This window comes from Larus michahellis, chromosome 15, assembly GCF_964199755.1.
Source record: "Larus michahellis chromosome 15, bLarMic1.1, whole genome shotgun sequence".
Taxonomy (NCBI): Eukaryota; Metazoa; Chordata; class Aves; order Charadriiformes; family Laridae; genus Larus; species Larus michahellis.
The window spans coordinates 10,592,528-10,611,978 of record NC_133910.1 but is presented as its reverse complement, the minus strand read 5'-3'; the positions used below and the strand labels follow the sequence as shown (position 1 = coordinate 10,611,978).

Sequence of the window (19,451 nt, the reverse complement as noted above, 5' to 3'; positions counted from 1 at the left end):
GAAGTCGTTTGGGAGTGGAACAGAGCAGCACCACTAACATGAATAACAGGTCAAATGGGGTCTTTTTGCTCCGTGGGGAAGGGCGCTACTGTGTCCATTTTACAGAAGGGAGCCAAAGACCCAAAGAAGTCAGAGCCGGTGGCTGACAGGGGGATTTGTCGGTGCTGAGCCGTAGCCCTGTGATGCTGCGGACGATAGAGTAGTTGCTGACAGTTTCGCTGCAGTATGAGGACGAGTGAGGAGTCTGAGCACAGGACTCCCTCTCCTCGCCCTCTCTGCCCTCCCACAAGATCGGGTGTTTGGGCTGGCTCATAGCGCTAGAGGATAGTCCCTGTCATGCCGTGGAGATCAGTTCTGGAGTGAGTTAAAAGTCTTTGTTTCTTCTTTAGTTAGAATGTGCACAGTGGTATTTATCACTGCCTCCCCACTGATACAAGTCATCTCTCTAACATCCTGCAGTTATTAGACAGACTTCTCAAGTGGATCACAGTCATTTTTACCACAAGAATTGTGTTATCTAACGAATAGTATCGAGTCCAAGTAATTATTTAAGTTACGAGTGCACTCAGCTGACAAATAGAAGCACAATGGAGGGATCAAAATAAATATTTTTTGGAAAGTGGGCAATAAACAGGCAGCTGAGAGTTGCTATTTGGGTTTTTTTCCTAATGTGTCATCAGCCTACACACGCCTATAGTTAACGCAATAGAGCCTTGGGAGGCTTTGGAATCAGCTGAAGTTACCAAGGTCTTTTGGATGGCAAAAATTACTATTACCTCCAGTAATAGTAAGAGAGAAATCTATTTAGAGATTTTTAAAAATAAGTACGAGCCTAAAGTATACACAGCTGGAGATGGATACACTCAGTATGAGCGATGGCCAAGGCACTCCGCTGGCTGTATTTTCAAGAGCTAAATGTCCGATACATGTGGATAATAAGTTTGCACGCAGGTATTTTTATTCAGAGAAGAGGCAAATGGTCTCGGAGCTGTTTTTCTCGATGTATGTTTATAGGTTTTCTTTCCAGGCCACACCTACTTTACAGGCTCAGCTACTTCATAACAAACCTGGATAGGCAGAACCAGAATTGCAAAGGAAAGACAATGGTGCAATCTAAAAAAAATCTGAGCACACCCAGTTCACATGAGAAGGTTTGCACTGATGAATGAATCATTAATAGCAGTTTGTCTAATAGTTTATTTTAGTTCTATAAATTGTAAGTTTGTGAACACGTAACATTCTCCGTGGAGCTCTGTTCTGTTGCCTTTATAAGCAAACAAAAGCCAAAAATATGAGAGCGTGTTTTTTGGTTCTGCCTTGTTTGCTAAATGGAATGGGAAGAAGTGATGAAAACAGTGAGTAGATGGCAGGAGATGAGTTCTGTTTTGAAGGAGTGTGTACGCTATGTGGCAAATACTGAAGGCAATGGAACAGAAAAACAATGGAGCAGGAGATGTCTTTAAGCATTTGCTGTAGGGACATGTCTGATTTTCTTTTTCTGGAGTTGACGAAAGTTGTTCTCCTAAGAGCTCCCTGTTCCAACAGGTCAAAACACAGAGGGATCATCTTTCGGTCTGATTCCCCTTGTGGTATCACCTTTTTGCTAAGCGAGGTGCATCTTGTTTCAATGCCAAGAGGGAAACTGATTTTTTTTCTCTAACCCCCTTGTTCCACAAGCCACGTGCCCTCTGTCTGAATTGATTATCAGTTACAAATGCTCCAAAACTCTGAGCATAGCAGGCGGAAGCACATAAAGCTAACTGAATAGGCATGCTTTTGCTTCGTGCCTTTCATTTATCACAATCTATCTATCTCAGTAAATGAGTATCTTTGAACCTTAAACAATGTACTACTTGTTGATGAAAAAGGCAAAGAATGATGGGAAAATCTGGATTCTTCGCAAGACAGAGGATTTGGGAGTATTTTCCTTAGCGTACTTGTAGTCTGTGAAAATAAAATGCTATTTATTCCTTTTCCAATGGTATATATCCTGCTTTATGTTTTTAGAGCAATTATTCCTGTCTTTCGGCAGGTTAGCTCTTGTTAGTGAAACAGCCTATCTGGGATGCGGTTGCTTGCTTTGACTGGCTCTGTTATCCAGTGTGGATTAAACACGGGCAGTCATCCCATGGATAATACAGAGCATTTTTCTTCTCTGAGTTACAATCCACTATTATCTCATTTCTGTTCCTACTCAGCCCTCCGAATGTTACTGCCATTAATATGAATGGCTTCATTACATACATAGTTTTTATGGCTGCCCAGATTTCAGCAGATGTCTGACTTAAGAAATATATTCTCCCTCACCTTCCTTCATTAACTAGAGGAACATTAGCAGTCAGTCCACTCCAGCCACTGGGAATAGTAATTAGTGCTTTAGTTTAGTGGTAATGGGATTATTACTTTTGAGCCTGCTGCTGCAGGTTTTGATGTTGTAAGCTTTTCATATTTTACAGCTGATTGTTCTTTCCTGACATCTCCATCCTTCTGCCGTTGAGTCTCCAAGGCACTAGTAAGCTCAGGAGCCATTGGATCCAGCTTTTTTGACAGTGTTGCACTCCCAGTTGCTTGCTTTCATGTGAAATCCAAAGCAAACGAGGGTGGCAGTGCTCCCTTGCCATGCAGAAGTGTGCCACGCAAGTTACAGTTAATTGGGCATTATGGTTTGCGTAGCAGCTTTGGAAAACAATGGCTTGTGAGGTTTTTTTTGAGTTATAAAATATAACCTTGAAAATCAAGCCTTACGATTTCTACATGTTAGTATGTGAACTAGCGGTTCTTATTCCTTCTATAAAAAGAAATTTTTAATAGAGCTTCTTAAGCATGAAAAATTCTTCCCTAGTCCTAGTTATGTTATGTTGTAAAATGATTATTTTCTATGTAAACCCACCTCACTTACCTTCTGTGCTATCAGAGCTTTCTACGATCTGATGTAGTCTAACGAATCTAAGTCTTTAATCCAAGTGACCGCTCGTCTGAGGCCCCTGACTCCGAATCTGCTCTGAGCACCAAGTTGAGTATTCGGTCTTCAGTCTATGTCTGACTGGAAATCCGTGAATGTGCTGCACATTGCCAGCTACACGGTGCTTCGTGGGCACTAGAAGAAACCTTTCTGACTGCTGCACCGGTGCCTAGGAGCAGTTATATTTGGTGCATGTCAGTATAAAACTTAAATATAAGCAGGGAAATTCTGGTCCTAATGAATTTATTATATCTGATACACTCACGGAAGAGCCTGACTATCCTCACACACATGTTTGCAGGTGACATCTTTAGTGTTAGATAGTCTTGTTGGAATGCTTCCTATTTGTCATGATTCTGCCCCTTGAATGAAGAGACCTAATTAACAAGTGCTTCAAGAAAAGTCAATATCTAAGGATAGAAAAAGAAAGACAGAAGGCTTGACACAGCATGAGATGTCAGTCAAAATGTTGCCTGCTTAGGTGGTGACCTAGAGTTGTCTCTGCTGAGAACGGGTAATTGGCAGCAGCTCATAACGCTCCGGAGCGGTAGACACCAACGCTACCGAGGGCAAATGCTGGACTCGTCCCCATGCCCAAGGGGGGATGAGTGACGCCTTGCTGTTAACTGACGTTCACCTGTTAGGAGAATACTGAAAGGGATTTTGCCTCTCTGCATTGAATCCAAATAGCTTAACGTGTGAGATGGGTTAAACCGGAAATTTGTGTTGTATATTATCAAACACAGGGAACAGAAGATGGGAAATTCTGCTGGGTATTAAATCCTCCTGCTCTGCCCACCTTGAAGGGAAATCGTGAGCAAGGGTGGGATTGCTGAGACTTGCTGTGTGATGACTTCTCTCCCATCTCATTAGAGTACTGCCATCTATTGACTGCTTTAATTAGAGCCTGATTTATTTAGTCCTTTCTGCAAATATCCCAGGCCAAGCAGAAGTCCAAATTGCCAAAGCACTTGTGCAAAAGAGTTGGACTAAGTGACTGGATCCAGAAACTGGAATGATCTCTTGCTGTTAGGCACTGACTAACACCGATCTCCCTGACTGAGGGCAAGGAGCCTCCTTCCAAATACAGTGAATTAATATAACGTGTGTAGTCTGAATATTTCTAAACGGTTTGAAAATGGCTCTCTGCCTTTCTTACAGAGCTGTGTCTGGGGAAGCATCTCGGCACTCTCTTACCCCAAAATGCTAGATAAGGTTTGGGATTTTCTTCTCTCCAGACCTTTAATCCTCAATTCTACTATCAATCATTTGCTTTCCAGGATCTCAGAAAACACTTCTGTGTTTCTTCTGGTTGAAGCCACATTGGCTACAAAAAACCCCCAACAAAACAAAACCGAAGCACACTGGGGCTATAAGCTACGTGCTCAGGCTGTCTGTCCATGGAATTGTCTAAATTGCTTCGGAAGGGAAACAGTTCTCAGAGAAGCTTCAGGGGCCAAACGCAGTGGTATAAACCCGCTCTCGTTGTCAGTCATGAAGACGGGTATCATCTCCTTGGTTTCTCGTGTTCCTTCATCGTCTGCTTGTTGCCTATTGCTCTGCTCTTCGAGTGCTGTGTCTCGGAGCAGGAGCTGTCCTTTGGGGTTCACTTGTCATTGCTCTGCCTTTCAGGCCCTTAAATAATGGAGCAGTTATAGTCGCAAAGAAATATGAAATCTTTTTAGGTTTTAGTTCTTCTTCTGCTTGTAATGTTACCTTGTTTCCCAGCAGTTTTTCTGCACGTTTGGGTCGGGTACACGGCTGAATTTACAGTGATACGTTATAAGCTACTCTTATGGCATTCCTTCATCTATCCTGGTTTTAATCATTGATAAATGAAGTATTAAATACTAATGGCATACCAGTAAATGGAAATTCCTGGAGAGATGAAAGCGAGTAACCCTTCTACCATTCCTCTTCACTGAGCATAATCCTAAATAATGGGATCCTAGTTCAAGCTGCAGTGGACGAGATATTGAAGATTTTTTTCCCAAGTTTTTGCCTGTGCGTAATATACACTACTTTCTATTTCGATTTATTTTTTTTTTCAAAGGCAGTCATGTAAATTATATGATAATAGTTTGACTTTGGAGAATTTATCTTTCTGTATTATGCGAAGAGCTGAATGGTGCTTCCCTCGGCATGATCACCCCTCTTTAATTGAAATGTAATTGTTTACTAAAGCATTCCAAATAGAAGGGAAAATTACTATCATTTTTGGTCTGTGGCTGCATACATTAGAGCACCCCTTTTACGGGGACTGAATTTAAGGAGAATAGGAACATTATCACAGATGATATATAAACAGAAAGCTATTATCATTAAACTGTCAACTGCAACTGAAATTGGATAACCAGTGATAGCAGCAGCAAGAAATATGTAAATTACTTTGAGAACGTATCTGTCAGTTCCCTCCCTGTTTGTGGAACAGGACATGCTTGGAAGCTTTGGGTTTCTGAGCATTTTAGGGATCGGAAGAAAATCGAGGTCATCTTGAGCATTTGCAGTTATTTCTAGTCTCGCTGGTACCGTTTTGCAAAACTGAGGAGTGCTAACCTGGCTGTCAGATTCTTTTTTGCCAGGTCCAACGGCAGCATGGAGGCCATGTGCTCTTAGAGCATCTTTTGTTGCAGGATTTCCAGGCTCCCCACCAAGTGCCTAGCTATTAGCACCTTCATTTTACAGGTGGGAAAACTGAAGTAGGGAAAAGTTAACTAACTTAAATGTGATCATGCAGCAAAGCCAAGAAATATGTCCTGTGCTGAATTGCTAATTCCCAGTTAACCACTAGCTAAGCTACTCCTAAATTCTTCTCTGAAATCCTCCTTCGGTTTCAAGAGAATTAAATATTCTTCGTCGAACTTGATGCTGTCATGAGAAAATGAGTAAGTGGTTTTCTGGACTCCCAAGTCATCGTTCCCAGGTCAGACATGCCTGGCTTTCTTACTTTCTCTGCCAGCACCCCGTGTTGTCGAGTTTTCAATTGCTTGTTATTAAAATTAGAGCCCTCTGTCTTATTTTTCTAAGTCAGCTGTTAACGTAAATGTTTTTGCTCTTCAATTTTTGTGTGTACTTTGTGAGACAAAGGATAAATTCTAGTTAAGCCATGGAAGATTTTGTTTCCATACTCAGTGTTACCTAGCACAGGAATTGGAAAATTAAACTGGTCATAAATATAATATGTTTAATTGTTTGAGTTTGAGCTTGCATATTGAAAATATTCTAAGTAAACTTGGAGCTTCCAGTTGGGGGAGTAGTGGAGGACAGTATGGCTAAAGATACTTGGGGTTGTCAGATTTCAGCACAGAGCTGCAGTTCAAACCACTGTGGATTTATTATGTGCATCAAGCAGGAGACAGGAATGACAGGATAAAAGACATGGTGCTATGACCTGCTTCCCTGAAAAGGACTCAGCAAGGCAGGGTATGGAATTTTTTTTTCCTTTTTGAACTGAATATGTTCCAGGGAGGTCTCTTTTTCAGAGCCGGCACCTGTCTAAAGGACAGTTTTACAGAAAGGAAGAGGCATAAGGGCTCATGAACAGCTTAATTCGCACGCTGAGGCCGCTCTTCGTTAAAAGTGTTAGTAATCCTGGTGTAGTTTGTGTGGGGTGGCGCACGGGTTGGGCCCGCTTTTCATCGCTATCAAACTGACCTGGCTGGACAGCAGAGCCCCCTGTGCCACGGGGTCGGCGTGGACGGCGGCATGGCTGGCCCTGCTGTGTGGCACTGAGGAGAGGATGGAAGATGACCTGGTATTGTCAGCATCTGTTAGATGTTTTGTATAAGAAGAATTAATGGAGCTTGGTCAGCTCCTCAAGGGTGAGGATCCACGGGGCGCGCAGTCAGACCTCCTTATTTAATCTGCAGTGATGGCAGCTTCCACCAAGAGGGAGATGGCAAAGAATCACTAAATTGCTGTGCCCCAACCACCACTGAAACATATTCAGGACTGGGGGAGAAACTCACGTTTTTCCTTCCTATGTTAGACCCAGGCAGTGGATAACAGGGGAGTTTATGTTTCTAGGGCAAATAAAGTCAAATATTGTGTAGTTCCCAGGTGAGAAAGGGGAAGAACATTTCGGCAAGTTGTCTGGCTCTGCAGTGGGGGTAAATTAGCACGATTCCGTTGATTTCATTTAGCTGTTCCAAATGTTTACACTTTCTCATCCTTTGAGGACAGCTGGACCCACTGCTCTGGGGGACGGGAGGCCCCTTGGCTTTCAGAGAAGTGGTGCTCAGGCTCCAAGGGAGGCCAGTGGCAGAAAACCCTTAGAGCTGCAAGAGGAGATCACATCCTTGTGCCAGGAAAGAGACTGGAGACAGGGAAGGAGTGAGAGGGCGAAAGCAGCTCCAAGCTCTTCCTGCAGAGCCTGACAAGCTTTTGTAGCAGAAACCTCTGTTATTCTCATGATTTTTTGACTCTTCTCTTTAGATCCCTCCATTCCTCCACTCCTGCAGAAGTGGTGTTGTAGCCATACGAGAAACACCAACAGCTCCTGTATGTTTTCATGGAGAGAGCCCACGGGAGGCATATTTAAAATTTAGGCTGTAAGTAGGGCTAATAGGAAATGCTAATTCACATTTCATTCTTTTGATCAGTGTATATTGAATGATAATTACAGTGATAGTACTTGGCACTTCTGTAGCACCTTTCATCTGAGGCTGTTAAAGTGTTCTGCCAATCCGAATGAATTCAAGCTTGCAGTCACCGTGGGGTTGCAATTCATCATAATGCCTTAAAATAAATGGGGAAACTAAGGCATGGAATGATTATGTGCCTTTCCTCATCTTTCATGATCTGTATAAAAGAGTTGGGACTGCATAGTGATAGAATGACTCCATGATTCTGCTCGTCATCTTCTAAGGAACAAAACCAAATCAAGGCATCATTTAAAATGGTAAAAATAATTAAAACTGTCCAGATGACTGCCCTTTACTCTCTAACGCATGTTTGGCATTTTTTGTGGCATTTTCACAATTTAATATATGCCTAGGTGGTCAGTTGTATTTTTATCTGTTGCAATTGTTTGAATTCCCCCTACAGAGACAGACAAACAATCTCAAACTCCCACTGGATTTTTCAGATTTATATCAGTTCTTTAGAGTCTTCCATTTCCAAAGGATGGTTTGAACAGAAACTCTGTTTCAAAGAAACTGGCTACCTCTTGCTCAGTTCAAAACTACTACAAGAAAAAATTCAGTAGTATTTCAAACTCTGCCCTGGAAGCCCAAATGCGAATGCCCTCTACTAATTAATAGGCTGTAGGGAGGCAAATGAATGTGACTCCTTTCATTTCTGTGAAATGAATGAAAGGCAAAAAGTAAACAAACAAAAGCTTTTATTTGTTTAAACCTCTAGGCACTGAGAAAGTCTCCGATTGCTGGTAGCACAGAGAAAAGACAACCATTAAAATATACAACTTGACAGTGTCCCTTTAATTTGTTTCTGGGTCACAGACAAAGAATTGTAGCGCAGATATAAAAGGTAGGATAATAAACACATTCTGTTCTCCCACTTTCAATAGCACCGATAGCGTGCTTTCAGAAAACAAGTCAAATAGCGTAAGGTATTATTTGAATCTCTTAGAGAGCTCCAGTAGAACATGAGTGTCCATTTAATCAGGACCTTCATCTCTGAACTTCTTCCATTTAGAAATTTGTATCGCTTTAGTTCATGGGTATTAGATATTAACTTAGATATTAAATTGATTGCAGTGGAATTAACAGAATCGCGTGTCATTGACCAAGTGAACACTGAATGGTTATCAATAAATTTCTTCCAAGTTTTAACTTAATTTCTGAGACAAATCTTTTCTCACTTAGACTAAACACTTCTCTTTAATGGCCATAAATACGCCATATTTTGAGGTAGAATTTCTTGAACATTCATTGTGATAGATGGTTCACGTGTCATCTGCATACTTTGGGAAGAATTTAGGGTGGTGTGAGAGGAAATCACGTCAGAGATGCTCCATCCCCATTGGGAGTGACCTTGTCTGTGGCATTCACTCAAGTTCAAAGTCTCTGACTTTGAACTTTAACAGGCATGGAAGAGCTTACGGCCCTTTCTGTTGAGCAGGGCTGCCGAATTAGGGCATTTGGAAGTTGTTATGGAGGTTTCTTCTTCCCATCCAAATCCCAAACTGGTGCTGCCTCATGTGAGAGTGTTTCTCCAGGTGGTGACACTGTTGTTCCAAACCAAGCGCAGCTACTTGAAGCAGCAGATCTGATGCGGATGGTCTCCTGATGATTACGTGGTCTCAGGATACTTGCAGCTGAATTACTTTTTATTACTCTGGGTCTGTCTGTAAACATACATGTTAAGATGACACTGATTTCTATATACTTTTTTCAAACTTTAGTTACCATGGAAACAAGATTCCCTTTCTCCTCCATACTGCCGCTTTTCCTCAGCACTGCAGTCTGATAAGGAGTAGGCTGTATTTGTCCTCCCCACCCTCTTTTTTGCCTAGTGAACGGTGATAGTGGTGGCTCAGGCATCAGGAGTAATTGGAGAGAGCAATGGTACGCGCTGTAATGCCTCTCCCGAGGTATTCAGATATTCCCGGGCCTGGCGCTCTGCCAGCAACTTTCCTGTCTTTATCTTCCTCCATAATTACCGTGGATCATATCTTACCTGCAACATTCTTCAAAGCGCCAAGGAAATTAGCTCCAGAACTAATCATGTCTTTATTTCCTAAATCGCTCCCCGTGGTTACGTACGCCGTTCTGCAGAACGGGGTTACAGGGATCAGCCCAACCTGCCTCTGCCTGCCCTTGTCTCCTCCCTTCGTTCCTGCCCCTGGCAAGACCGTATCCACATAGTTGCCATGATGTGACAGCCTGGCCCGATTACAGCAAACGATCAAGTTCCCGTCCCTTCTTTGCAACTGGTGGGAGATGTGCCCACGTGTGTGTTCCAGGCGGTGACGTGCGGAGCCGTGTTGGCTCGGGTCACGTTCAGAGAGCACCTGGGCGTCCCGCGGGGCCGCCCCAGGACTCTGCCTCCTTGCCATGACCCGGAGAGTCTCTGCTGGAGCTGCGCGGTGACCTCTGCAGCCGCTGTTCCACGGCGTGCAGGTAGTGTAAGGAAAGTGCAGCCCAGGTCTGTGCTCACCTGTTTCACGCAGACGTTGCAGGAGTGGGTGGGCTCTAGGATTAGGTTTTCTTTCTGTACTAATTTTGCTTAGCAGTTGATTATCTGCTTTAATGCTGAGGGCAGAGATGATCACGTCTTTAGTCACACCTGGGAAACAGGGATGTGGTATGGAACAAGATGGGATCTCAGCATGTCCAGGCAATGCTGCCCCATCCCTACATCCACGAGCTTCTGAGCGCTGCACTCCCCCTTCACGGGGACAGAGTCAGAAAGGCCTCCGTATACCTGCCTTGGTGTTTTGTACCTGCCTGTCAAATCTAGGGTTTTTTTAACGATGTACAAATAGTAATCCAAGTTTTGCTAACGTTAGGAGGATACCTTTGTAGGGAGCGAGGCACTCGGAGAGTTGCACAACTGATGCAGCAGCTGGCTCTCACCGAGGGACAGCGTGCCGGCCATGCCTGCCTCCGGGCTCCAGACCTACTTTGAATGCAGCCTTCCTTCATAATTAGCAAGTGAGTCAAAAATAGTTAAGGAACAAGTGAACGAGACTTAAATCTGCCTGATAGAATTGAAATTTCCTGCTGGGTGACAAAATTCTGCTTTAAAGATAGTAAATCCACTGCTAATAATTAGGCAAGAAATAATCACTGCTAAGACCCAAAAATAGGATCTGCCACTTACAATGCCTGGCTTATTATTTTTCAGAAGGATAAAACAGCAATGAACTTAATTTTTGCCTCCAATTCTTGAAGGCCATTCTTTTTGCCTTCTATCTTTGGCAGGCTTTCAGTGGAGTGTCCTGGGAAACAGTTGTCAGCTGTGTGGTTTATTGCTATCTCACACCACGTTCTTCGCCACCTTAACCCAAAGATCATCCTTAGGAGCAAAGGTGGAGAAAAATAGCAGGGAGTAATCTTGCATTGGTTTTAATTTCAATTTCAGTTGATGGTTGAATACTTGGGATTTTGCCTGAAAAGGAAAAGTCGTTAGGTCCTTTTCATTTTCATTTTGCATGGAGGGGGCAGGTGGAGACCTCACGGCCAGTCGCTGGATGGAAGCGTGCCCATTTCTAGCCTTTTGTTTCTATTTTGACTAGGAGGAGACTTTGAGATTTTCAGAACTATTTTACAGATTTATAAAACCACCTGAAGTTCTTGATTTTTTTTGTGGTATAATTTCAAGTAGAAAGATTCCTTCTACCCCTAAGGATTATTGCCTGTTACAGTCCTGAGCTTTCGTAATCAAGAAGTTGTCTGATCTGTGTGTCATGAAGGACAGAAAAAATCCTGAAAGCAAGGCTGCTGTACTCCTGTGAGTGTCATAGGTGTGTTATTTTTATCCCTTGATTATAATTTTTCTCCTTTTTTTCCAAAGCTGTAAGCAGAAGGTGAATCAAATTGAAATAATAATTTTCATAACTTTTGAGGTTAGGAGAAATGAGCTTCATCTTAAGTATTTTCACAATGTCTGGAAATTAAGTTGTCTAGAAAGGTAGATAGGGAAAAATGCAAGACTGATGTATTATCTGAATTATAGTAAGTATTCACCGTACCTTTACAAAAGTTAACATTTTTGTTTGATTGCAGCTGTAATTATTGCTGAATACAAATGTTCCAATTTAAGCTTCAGAAATGTGGTGAAAGTCTTTGGAGCCAAGAGCATCTGCCTGAAACATGAGTTTCATATTTGAATGAGTAACTTTTACTGCAAAATTACACAATGAATCCCTACATTCAAACGATAATAATAATTTTTTATTCTAAACATATCATCTACCAACTGCTTTTTAAAATTTATTGGCCTAGCAGCTGGTTTTGTAGAAAATGTGTTATTAAAAGCACACAAGATTTGTCAGGGAAAATGCAGCGACTTGATGTTGATACCTTTCTGTAGACTTAGAGCTGGTCATCAATATTGTGGAAAATGGGGTTATTTCTTCCAGTATTTGCTCTGCTCTGAAGATTTCAGATGGAAGTGAGGAGGAAGACGCCTGATGACTAGATACAACATGACATCCGCATGGTGCTCCAAGGCCATAAATCAAACTAGGGAAAGCACATATAAAACACACTCATGAAACAGTTTACTCTGTATCGTATAGCAAAAGTGGACTTTAAAAGAGAACATTAGTGTAAACAGATTTATGGAGATGGTTTTCTCGTCTCCCCTCTGTGTTTATTGCTCCTCTTGGGGAGCTGCGGTACCTGTTTTAGCACGAGGCAATGCATTTGAATGGTTAGCCTGCTGGAATAGGAATGAAGCATTCTTGAGAAGTAATCCTGGCTTTACAGCTTATCCGTTGGATAGTCAGTGTCGCAAATCACTTAGACACCTCTACCTTCAGCTCATTTCCTCTCTGACCTGCCAAAAGAATCTATTTTGACAGTTTTTCCTACCTGCTATCCCGCCTCTACCCGCGCTCCCTCGTTTCTCCCCTTCTCCGACACGTTTCTCCCCTTCTCCAACAGTAAGCTTGTTGAAGCATGGGTCTTCCTATGGACTGTCTTTTAGAAGGCATATTCTCATTTCTGATATTGTAAAAGAATTATGTTAATCAGTTTTATATTTTTTCCTGAAATCGAAGGGCAGATTGGTTTATCCCAACTATTCATACGCAGGTTATGTACCTGGTATAAATGTACCGCGCCCAATGTTCATTTACCCGCTGGAGCTGAAGTTCCACCCCACAGGAACAGTTCCAGCGTGCAGCTCTTGAAAGCTCCTGGGCTTCTTAGACCACGGCAGAAGTACCAGAGGACTGTGGATCAGGATGTCTATGGCCATATGCCTTGCGCCGAATTCCTTATCGCAGCAAGAAGGACCCTTTCCATAGTCAGATGCCGGCACCTTGTGCACAGGCTTGGAGTCTTAAGAACCTGCAGGTGTTTTCACTTGGATGCCTTCTATAAAAAGTCTGAGTGATGGAAACCATCAATCTTCGCAGAGTTTGGTTGTTTTTCATGCTTGAATGGGATCACCAAGCAGCCAAATAGACATTGCTACCATGTCTTATAAATTCTTTATTTTCACTTAAATCACAACTACATTTTAAAAGCAGGATGAATGTAATGATTCACAGCTGATATCAAGTGTTTAAGTCATTATTATGCTACAAAAAGTATTGCGAAAGTTTAAATTTATAGGAGTGTGAATAATTTTCTTTCAGGTGGGGATTATCCCTTCTGATCTAGAAGGCACTCATTCTCTCGATATCTGAGGTTTCAAAAATATTTGCCTGATTGGAATCTGTTGCTCTCTGTTGTAAAATAAATATCCTGTGTGTTCAGCGCATGGGAGACTGTAAATGTGAAACTTATTACATTTATTGAAAGTCAAATACTTAAAATTGTATCATAAACAATTGAAGTCTCTGAACTCGGAGGATTTGTTTTCAAAGTGCTGAGTCTCCTGGATTTGGAGTTTTTGTCTGAAGTCGCTTAAACTCTCATGAGTCTAAACCAACGAGGATGGTTCTTGAAAAAAATGCATACAAAATTGTTGTGGAATTTCTTAGGAGTCTAGAAATTACTTTTCTACCTATGGCCTTCTACCTTGCATTGGGTATTTGCTGAAAAGCTGGGTGTTTCCCCCAGCAATCGGTTGGATGCCAGGTCTGTAGTAGCTGTGCGTTTTGAGAAGCCGTGTCCGGAATAATTGCAGGCCTGTCTGCCGTTCCACGAGTAAGAATGGGCTTTGTTTGAATGCAAACAAGGTATTTGCACAGCTCATACGAGCTCACATGTAAGGTTTTCCAGATGCATACTGCCTGCAGGCTTCCTTTCAGAGGTCCATGATCTGAGCGGCATGAACAAGAGCGTACATCAGAAAGAAGCCAGTAAAATACTGTCTTGGAAATGAGTGGAATAGAGCATGGTACAGACGTGACAGCCCTCCTGGATCGCTCTCTGGAGCGAAGATTCAGGCGGTTTAACATGCGGGCAATTACCTGCAGTAAAACAAATTATAATAAACATCTAAGACTTGAGTTTCTAGGGAAAAAAAAAAAATCACTCTCTAAGCCTAAACCGGGGGAGCGGGCATGTTTTGGCAGTGATACTTTGAGGAGGGACATTTCATCTCTACCAGAAGGATTCTGGGCTCCCCAATATTACATGATAAAGGGAAATGGAGTCTTAACAACCCCCAGCATATTGTTAAACGTTTTTAGTATTCCCGTCTCCTTCCTGGCTGTATGAAATTCAGTCTCCAAAGCTCCAAATAAGACCAGCTTGATTTAACCATTAAGGTTAAATGACTGACTTTTCAGAAATAATAGTAAGAATTACTCTCTCCTAGAGGCCATAGTGGTTGGGATGTTCCCTCAGATTTTCCTGGATGATCCTTACTGTGCCTGAATTACTTTGTTTCTTAAAACCTTTCTTGGAGAAATGTCTGTCTTTTTACGTTACTCGATTTTACAGTAACAAGTCCCAGAATATGGATAACGTGATGGGTTTTGTTTGCCTTCTAAATGACTGCCACAATTACATTAGAAAGCAGGCTTTGTGTACAGCGTGAATCCTTTTTTTTCATTTAGACGCTGCTGGGATCTTCAGGGACTATCAGAAGGCACTTTGCTTAGTCCCGAGGTTGTCAGGACATAGTTTTTCCTCTGCTGCAATTACAACCTGCCATGGTGGTTGCCAGCATTTGGTTTCGACTTCTCTTCAGCAGTGACAGCTTTGTTCTTGGGGACTAAAGAGGCTGAAGAACCTAATTTGAGCACAGTTCTCTAAGGAGAGAGAACAGGGGAAAGCTCAGAGTCTGTTCCTGCATTCCAAGGAGAAATGGAGCCCTGGGATGGCCACAGCAAGCCCGGTTCCAGAGGCTGGAAAACAGGTGTTAGCTGGGCTGCCTTCTGTTCACCCCTGTGACGCCGGCGCTGCCCGGGAGCGGCTCTGCTTCCGCCAGGATTCTTCTTGCTAAGGAACAGACAAAGAAGTTTTGTGAACGGTTTGTCCTCTGGAATGATTGACTCTGTTGTGCCAGTTAACTAAGAAAACTGTTTCACCCCATTGAAATTCTTCCCCAGGTGGCATCCTTGCTTGGCTTCACCTAGGCAGTTTTTTTTCTAGTCGCTCCTCTCCTTGGGTAAATAACTGTTTTTGTTCTTCAAGGTTACTTGCATTCTACCTGTATCTCTGTTTCTGCATCATTCATCCCTGATTGCTCAATTACCCTTCTCCTACCTTCCTAAGGAATATTTATCTGTCTTGTTCGGGTATGAAATGTTGACAGTATGATAATTACGGAACTGTGAACAAATAATCCAGAGTAGTGTGGTTTTGTTTTAATAGGAGAACAAAAGAATCCAAATTGCAGAATTGGGTGATCCCTGAATAACAATGGCTGTTGAATTGCAATTGTTTTCTAGACTCTTCCTGGCAGTTGCATTCTTTCCTTCAGACCCTATTAACGTCCCGCCTGTTCCATGTGCATGTTACACGCGATCATCAGCGCTGGCTGGAGCGCGCAGAGAATTCCCGAGTTTTCTGTTACTTTACCGTAAGGCCTTGGCTTGCCTGAAGTTCTTTGGTAGTTCTCTTGGTCAGGGCCTGAGGGTGTGCGCTGGCTGAGCGTGGCTATTTCCAAGGCTGGGAGAGGAGTCTTTCCTTGGCAGAAAAAGAGCAGAAAAGGAACAGAGTGAAATTCTCCAAAGAAACATTTAGCTGACTATCAGGAAAAATGTCCTGAGAGATACGCGGCACTGAGAGCTGCCACTCTGTGTAATTCTCTCTCCAAGGCAGTGGGAGAAGACCCTGTGACCAAGACATTTTCAACAAGATAGGTAAAATCTTTACAAAAATAGAGCATAAGCAGCAATTCTTTATTGGCTAGAGGTGGAAAAAGGATGAGATGTTATGTGTTGAAGCTGTTGCTTCTTCTATCTGTGATTTGCTGATACTCGCATGTATTAGATTTGTCATATTCATAATTAACCCTCAGTGCCTCTCATTTGACGTAATTCCAGTTTTCATGACCTAGACAGACCCACACTGTCCCTCTGGTGACCTGTGGGACTTCAGTGCATCTTCATCTGATTTTCCAAATGGACTGAACTGAGTGTTTCCAATGACACTGCAAATTTGATTAATCTTTTGCCATAGAAGGGCAGTGTTGCTAAGCAGCACTTACCAACACGAGCTGTTTCTCACATTCCGGGGCTGCTTTATGGCCTGGCTCACAGACATACCCTCTCGTGCACTTAAGTACTGTGTCTCCGTGTTTATTCTCTATCTCTGGATGCCAGAGCACAAGTCTGACCACCGTGTGTGGAGCGGTAGGATTTGAGTTTTTCTTGCCGTCTATCACTGGGCACGCGATGTTTTTGCGGCTATTTTTCCATTCTTTTGTGTTTTATCCTAATTCCAAGACACTCGTGTCTCAGAGGGGCTTTCCTTATCCCTATAGAATAATGTTTTAAGGTAACATCAGTCAGAGCAAGTCGGTGGCTCACGGGTGGATGTTACTTGCTCTTACTCTCAGACGTAAGAGTTCCTTACTTCACCTCATCTGTGTGGTTCTTTAGGGTCACAGAGGGTGACTGGGAAAGGTCCTGAGAATTATGAAATAAAATTGAGAAAGAGAAACTGAAGGACTTTTCACCCACTTGAACAAAGCTGTGCGTTCGGCCTCCTTTAAACAGAAGGCCTTGGAACACGTTGATCTATGCGTGCATTTCTAGGTCCAGAGGTAATAAACTGTTTTGGTTTTCCTTTTAAGTTCACCTCTCTCGTGCTCTGCAGAGGTTTGTAAGCTATTGCTCTCCTCTGCCCTTTCCCTGAGCTGGCATATTAGGCAAGTCTCACCGATTGGAGCAAGCTGGGTTTTGTCATGAAAACAGAATTTGAGTTTGTTGATTGATAAACCTGCAAGAATGTGACTTCCCGAGGTTAACTCCACGAGAATTCCCATAAGTTTAGGGATGTCTTCAACTTCAGATGACACTCTGGCTGACAGTCTCCTGCCTACCGTACGCCCAAGTTCAAAACGGATCCTGTGCAAGCATCGTATACGCTAGAAACCCACCTTTCGGGGAAGGGGCTCCGTAGGGGCCGTGAGTTCGGTCACCTCGCGAATAGAGCCCTTTATCACATCTGACAGGAGGAGAACCGGGTGACAGGAAAGCAACTTATAACTTACAAGTTCAAATCAAAAGAGCTGACAGTAATAAATTATATATGAAGTGTTTGAAAGGATACATATACTTACAGGCACATGCCTCTATACACTGAACAAATAAAAAATATTTGATCCGTAAAGGTCAGTGCTGTATATGAAATTCCCTTCCTTTCTTGTATCGATGCCAGGAGACCACTCGGTGGATTGCTTCTGTTCCTGGGCTTCCGAGAGACACATTAGACGCCTAAACTCACCCTCAGTGGTTTGTTTCGTCTGTGCACTTCGTATTGTAGTTTAATGCAGTCCCGTTCCACAAAGAGAATAACAGAGATATGCAGCTGTATGTGATGTCTTCACCTGGTAACAAACAGTATCAAATGCTGCCCAAAAAAAGGTTTCTATTTTATTTTGAAAGCTAAGGCAAACATTGGTAATTGTAGAAACAGGTAAACTCACTTTTTATACATTTATGGCTATAATAGTGTGCTTAGTATTGGCAAGACTCTACTTAGTTCACAAATACAACTATTGATTATCCATTCAGTTGAGCCTCAGTAGAAGGGTGTTTCCACATACCATGGAAAAGCACTATAGATGCTGTGCAAGAGCAGGGAAAAAAAGCTGATTCCAAAATTAAAGAAGTTTAATATAAAAAAATAAACTAAGATTCTAAAGCCCAGAATAAGGACAGGTCTGGTAGAAAAGGTTTACTCTCAATTTTATACCTGTAAACTTATCCCTGATATACTAGAAAATATGGACACTCAATAGGAAATACTGCATTACGCATTTATACTCGTAGCAAGGACTTATTTATGGCAGTTTCATTATTATGAGTAGTGAAAAAAATTCTGACGTCCTCTCAAGTCCTCTGTAGTTGAGATTTGCTTGAACTGAAATGAAGAGAGATGGAAGAACTATAAAAATAGCCCCATCTGTTCACTAGTTCCTGTGATATGCCTTTGCAGTGTTTATTCTGCGGGGTCTTTGGAGAACAGCACAACCCGGGACTTCTGGCTCTGTCTTCAGTGTTCCTGTTGGACCGGTGATCTCCCAGTGCCCGTGGTTCGAGCCCTCGCCACGCTCCTCACTTTGCCCCACGGGGGTTTGCCCGGCCCCGCTCCCGTTTCCCGCTGCCAGGACTCTCCCAAAGCAAGCTGCTCTTGGTGCATCCAGCTTCTTTTATTGATACATTATTTTTAAGTTTTATACATATTGTGTTTCCATGGTGCTGAGTTTTACCTTTAAAACTTTATCATGTGGTTTCACTGCAAATGAACATTAATGGTGTGGGAGTCAGTTCCAGACTTGCATCGTTACTTTATGTTTAATAAAACAGGAGCTCAAGATTTTTCTGTCTTTAATCGTCTGCTCAGTTTCGTACCCCTCCCTTTTTCTCTCTTCTTTCCAGTTTTCTTACTGTTGGCTGGGGCTGTGTGGAGGTACACAGTTCCTGCCTCTCAAACCGTTCTGATGGATTTGCGCATATGCCTGTAAAGCATTATAATATTAAAAATATCCAAACATTATAAAATAATACAAGGTTATTTCCAGGTTCTAGAGTAATTGGAAATGCCAAAATCGATCAGCAGGAAAATTAAGATGAGAGCCCCCCCTTCCTCCATCTGCAGCAAGATGATGGCATCAGATCTTGCCTCTGTCCAAATATGTAAGAAAAACCAGCCCAAATCTCAGCAGACTTAATTGTCCTGTTTTGAATTGTGCCCGTCCTGTTTTAGCTTGAGTACAGTGGTTGCGATTAAGCCATTCCTCAAAAGGATTTGTTTGGGGTTTTTTTCTGGCTCCGTTCTTTGTGTCTTATTATAACTTCAGTCAGCTCTTCTGATTAGAGCAATTGTATTCCGGACTTGGGGATGTCAGAGTCAAAACTGCAGAAACAAGACAAGACAAGCAAGGCCCTTGCACTTTAAAAAGTTAAATCCCTGCACAGTGTGAGCTCTGTATGTCTTTTTCTGGCTCGGCTAGTTGCGTTGTGTGCCACACGCCGCCGTGGGCTTTGATGGATGGCAAATTTCCATACAACTGTGCAGGCTGGCACGGCACTGTGTTCTTGACCAGAATGGTTGTCTCTACTCTAAAGACCCTAAAATATCCCCTCTTGCTCAGAAGAAGTTAGGCTGAGCAAGGGATGAATTTACATAGCTAATACCTCTGCTTACATTTTAAAGGGTATTTCAAGATTTACTTTATGTCCAATGCCTAAAAGGAAGTTAATATTAGCCTAAGTTTTGCTTCATTGTAT

The 19,451-nt window shown here is 42.5% G+C and overlaps 1 protein-coding gene across 8 annotated transcripts in view; it reads left to right on the top strand.

Annotated features, from left to right (window-relative positions):
- The window catches only part of DAB2IP (DAB2 interacting protein), a 202,109-nt gene that overhangs the window by 64,667 nt on the left and 117,991 nt on the right, over positions 1-19,451 (top strand). The window lies entirely within an intron of this gene.